The sequence below is a fragment of the Nannospalax galili genome, unplaced genomic scaffold, assembly GCF_000622305.1.
Source record: "Nannospalax galili isolate Female #2095 unplaced genomic scaffold, S.galili_v1.0 scaffold307, whole genome shotgun sequence".
NCBI classification, from domain to species: Eukaryota; Metazoa; Chordata; class Mammalia; order Rodentia; family Spalacidae; genus Nannospalax; species Nannospalax galili.
Window position 1 is genome coordinate 4744878 of NW_008359625.1, and position 5659 is coordinate 4750536.

Here is a 5659-nt window from a genome sequence, read left to right on the forward strand (position 1 = left end):
AATAAATAAGTAAATGTGATATATAAATCTAGCCACAGGCATATGAGTATAGTGTATAGTGCTAAATTGAATACAAAGTGTAGAGAAAATACATTAATTTCATCATTGGACACTGTAGAGTATTAAGGTCATTTAAAATTCATTACACAAATAAACTTCAAATCATCAGAAGTAACATACTCAAAACAAAGCAAATAGGAAACTTCAATGAAGAGATTTTTAAAAGATTTAAAAGAGAAAAGATGCCAGAATAATGTGAGAAATCTCTGCTCAAACACATCTCCAGTTGTCAAAAATGTAAATGGGTTTAAGTTATTAAAACAAAAAGATTGGCAGATTGGCTCACAAAGCAAAATCAAACACTGGGCTGTTTGCTCTTAGGGAGAATAAAGTGATGCATAAATGTTAACAATTAAAAGATGGGCAGTGGTACAATTAGGCCAATGCAAATAGAGAGAGCAGCTGCCACTATCCAGCAAGGTTGAATCCAGGTCAAAGTCATTAAGCAAGTCAAAGAAACACCCTTTGAATGATAAAAGGTCTGTTTCCCCAATGAAGACAGAAGTTATGAATATGCAACAAAGAAACACCACCAACATTCAGAAAGAAAAAATGAGACACAGTGACAATCCATGAAAGTGAAACACAAATGTAAGTAAAGCTTGTAGGTGATCTAAATATCACAAGGAATAAGGACCCCATTAATATGGCTTATGCCAAAGAATAGACTTCCCCTCCAAAGACCCACTGGCCATTCTATAAAATTGACTGTACATCATACCACAAATAGCACCATTTCCCACATGCGGAACCCTCTTCCCAGCACTAGATGAATGTTAACTCATGTTCTAACACTAACCTTTTTTTTTTTTTGAGAGGGGCAGGGGTTTGGGGAGACCTGGCTGGCTTTGAACTCATCCTAGTGCTAGGATTAAAGGCATGTGCCACCACACCTGGCTAATACTAATACCTCAACACCAGATCCTGGTCACCAGATCTTTCCTTGAAGTTGACTGATCTGGGGATGGGCACTGACACAAAGTCAATCATAAACCCTTCCCTGGGATTTCAAAATTAGATGTAAGGCTTTCCAGTCTTTAATCTGGCTGGACTTGTCTCTCCAACAAAGACGTTTAAAAAAAGAGGGAGGGGCTGGGGAGATGGCTAAGGCAGAAAAGTGCTTGCCACACAAGGATGAGGATCTGAGTTTGGATCCCCAGCACCCATGTGCGTGGCAGCATGTATCTGTGTAATCCCAGTGCTGGGCCAAATCAGTGAGCTCCAGGTTCAGTGACAGACCATGTCTCAAAAGACAAGGTGGAAAGCAATTAAGACACTTGACATCTATCTCTGGCCTCTGCACACACATGCATATGCATACATGCAGACACACCACATATGGAGAGGCATTATCATTAAGTTTATTTATTCTTTATTATTTGGTTTTTTGAGACAGGGTCTCAAAAAAAATATGTGCCATCCTCCCTCAACCCCCACCCCACCCTGGTGAAGCTATATTTTAACCATGTATGTTAGACTTTATTTTGCTGCAATCAAATACTTGAAAAAATTGGAGGATTTATTTTGGATAGCAGTTTCAGTCCACCATAGTGGGGAGGGTGAGGCAGAGCAGAGCAGCTCACATCATGGCAATCGAAGCAGAAAGGATGCCTGCCAGCTGACTCTTTCCTTTTCACTTTCATTTGGGTCTTGTCTTGATTTCTTGTCCTGTTGCTATGGTAAGATACCCTGAATAGACAACTTGAGAAAGAGTTTGTTCTGACTTAGGTATAGTCCATCAAGGCAGAGAAGTCAAGGCAGCAGGAGCTTGGATCAGCTGGTTACATCACATCCACAATAGCAACAGAGAGCAATGAATGCATGCATGAATCTCCATTTTTTTCTATTCACACAGTCCGGGCTCTCAGCTAGGGAATGGTGCCACCCACAGTGGGCAGGTCTTCCAACATCAACACAATCAAGATATTCCCCTCAGGTACCCCCTAGAGGCCCATCCCCCAAGTGATCTAGAGTCTACCAAGTTGACAGTTAACATTCCACAGGCCGCTAGCCTACAAAGCTGTGTTGCTCACAGGCAAGGCATGTCTCTCTCCCTGGGTTAATCCAATTTGGAAAGGTCTTCCCAGACAAGCAAGAGGCTTGTTGTACTAATACCCTTGATGTTTCTCAATACATTCAAGGTGATTATCAAGATTAATAATCTCGCCATGTCATGTAGGGAGTAGGAAAAGCTAAACATGGAGAAAAGGGACAGAAAGATGAGAGATGCGGAGGTGAGGCTGAGAGAGTACTTCATTCTGGAGTCTGTGTGGGGTTTTTCATTTTTAACAGTCTCTCATTATGTAGCACTGGCTGCCTTGGATTCACAGAGATCCATGTCTCTGCCTTCCCAGTGTTTCCTTCAAAGGCCTGTACCACACCTGGCCATGTAACTTTTTCTAGTTCCTAATTCTGGTTCCAACTTTTCAAGGTTTGGTTACAATTTTTAAGATACCCTTCTATCTACTTTATGAACTTTGAAACTAATTTGCTAATATACATATATATGCAAGATATTTTTTGTGCAGATTTTTTATTGGGGCTTATATGGGTTGGGACAGTAACCTTAGGACATGCCCCTTCCCCCAAGAAATGTCCATTCTAATCCTCCTGAGGTGTTTTCTGGAGCTTTCTCTTTTTCTTTGTGCCACTCTTGTTGCCAGCAGTAGCTTCAGGTCCACTGCTAGCTGCTCCTCCTTATAAGAAAATTTCCTTTTTTCTTGGGGACACTCATGTTTGCTGCCTCTTCAGGGGCCATTTCCTCCTTAGGTCTAGACTTCGTCCTTTTTTTTTTCTTTGTCTTTTTGAGACTGGGTCTCCCTGTAGCCCCAGCTGTCCTGGAACTCGCTATGTAGACCAGGCTGGCCTCAAACTCACAGAGATCCGCCTGCCTCTGCCTCCCAAGTGCTGGGACTACAGGTATGCACCACCATGCCCGGCGCCTGGCTTAGACTTCCCTTAAGGAATAGGAAGGCTTGCACTGGCAACAGCAGTCTCTTTAGGATCACTAACCAGCTTCTCCTTGGAGAGAGCTTTCTTTTTCTTTTGCAAGATTTATCTTTAAAATTGTATGTGTCTGTTTGAGTCCCTGAAATAGGAGTTACAGATGGTAGAACCAAACTCAGGTCTCTATGAGAACACTGGGGCATCTCTCTAGCCGCTCCACTTATTTAATTTAATTAATTAATTAATTTATTTTTTTGAGGATGTGGAGCATGCCATGGTGCACATGTGGTGGTCAGAGGACAATTTGTGGAAGATGGTTCTCTCCTACCACATGAGTGTCAAGGTTTGAACTCAGGTCATCAGGTTTAGTAGCAAGGGTTTTTACATATTGAGCCAGCTTGCCTGCCCTCTTCTATTTTTTTTTTTTAAAGCTTATGAGTGCTTTGCCTGCATGTATATAAGTGCACCCCTGTCATGCAGGTGCAGTGCCAACAGAGGACAGAACAGGGCATTGGATCCCCTGAAACTGGAGTTATCGAGAGTTATTAGCCTCCATGTGAGTGCTGGAATTCGAATCCAGGTCTTCTGCAAGAATAGCCAGTGTTCTTAACTATTGAGCCATCTCTCCAGCTCCCTCTTTTTTCTATTTTTAAAAAATATTTTTTTAGCCGGGCATGGTGGCGCACGCCTTTAATCCCAGCACTTGGGAGGCAGAGGCAGGCGGATCTCTGTGAGTTTGAGGCCAGCCTGGTCTCCATAGTGAATCCAGGACAGCTGGGGCTACAGGGAGACCCTGTCTCAAAAAGACCAAAAAAAAAAAAAATTTTATTTTATGTGTATTGATGGAATCAAACTAAAGCCCCCCCAGGTTAAAGTAGGTTTAACCAAATCCCCCAGACTAAAGAAGAATATTCAGAACAAGGAAGTAAGAAGTAAAATAATTCTAACTACTGAGAAAGAGCTGACCTTTTCATGCTCCGGACACCACCAGAGATTCCCCCTCCCACTACTGCCGGTTGCCGCCAGCCCCCTATTGCTGGTTGCTGCCGGCCCCCTCCCACTACTGCCAGTTGCCGCCAGCCCCCTATTGCTGGTTGCTGCCGGCCCCCTCCCACTACTGCCAGTTGCCGCCAGCCCCCTATTGCTGGTTGCTGCCGGCCCCCTCCCACTACTGCCAGTTGCCGCCAGCCCCCTATTGCTGGTTGCTGCCGGCCCCCTCCCACTACTGCCAGTTGCCGCCAGCCCCCTATTGCTGGTTGCTGCCGGCCCCCTCCCACTACTGCCAGTTGCCGCCAGCCCCCTATTGCTGGTTGCTGCCGGCCCCCTCCCACTGCTGCCGGTTGTGGTTTGTGGTTTCTGCCTTTAAAATCGCCTGTAAACTGAGCTTGGGGCTGCTGTTCTCTCTCTTGTGCCTGTGCAGGACCTGTAAGTCTGTATTCTGGAAACCCATGGGAGTGGCAGACGTGCCCAGGGGCCCCTGGTTCTGACACTCTGGCCTTAGGGACCGGAGTGGTCTGGAGTGGGGAGGACGGCGAAGCTTTCCTTCCCCTGGGAGAAGAAGGGAGCTTGGCTTGGCTTGGCTACTCCCCTCCCACTCTGTACTTTCTGTTCTTGAGTTAAGAGATGCGCGTCAAGAAATTCTCTGTTCTGTATATTGTCTGTGTCTGTGTTCAGGGATCCCAGAAAGTGAAAATGGTGGGTGTACCGTGTGTCTGAATGAAAGAAGGACCGGTCCATATGAATGTGATTTAATGTGGTATGTATGCTTGATGGTTGTGTTAGTTACATAAAGGAAGGTCTGGTCTTGTAATTTTCTCAATACTTTGTATTGTAAACTCTCCTTTCCTCCTTCCTTTCATTCTCAGTCTGAGTCTTCACGTGGGACCATTAAAGGCAAAGGAGCAATTGAGGTTTTCTGGTCAGGGCTACTCCCTGATGTAAGCCAAAGGCTCTTAGCCCTCTTAGTGGACCCCGACTGCCCGCACGGGTGGAGACAAGGCGGCCTTTCTGTATCTCCCTCTCCTCTCCATTTCTCTCTTTCTGGCCACTGAAACAGCCCCACGGGCACGGGTCGAGCAAATAAGAGCCATAGGGCACTCGCCGCTAAAAGACTCCCGTGGAAGGATAAGGGGGTCCCAGGCATGAATCTTGTCCCCCGCAGAAGAAAAACTCGGCAACGTTAGGTACTTGTTCATAAGCACACCCACTGGTCATTATTTGGAGTGGCATATTCTCACTTTCTTTCCTTCTTACTCTCCCCCTCTCCTGTCTGCAACCTCCACTATGGGTCAATCGCTAATTACCCCCTTAAGCTTAACTCTAGAACACTGGAAGGAGGTTGTGGAACGGGCCCACAATTTATCACTAGAGGTCCAGAAAAAAAAGTGGCAGAATCTCTGTTCCTCTGTATGGCCCTCTTTTGAAAAAAGATGGCCAAGGGATGGGACTTTTGACCTTGCTACTATCTTGCAGGTTAAGGAATACATTTTCCACCCAAGACCACACAGACATCCGGACCAGGTGGCCTACATAGTCACCTGGGAAGACTTGGCCCAGAACCCCACACCTTGGGCACGGCCGTTCCTACCTCCTAGGGGAACTGGAGAGACAGACCAGGGGCCTCCTACTTCTTCCCTCCTGCCCCTTCAGTCTG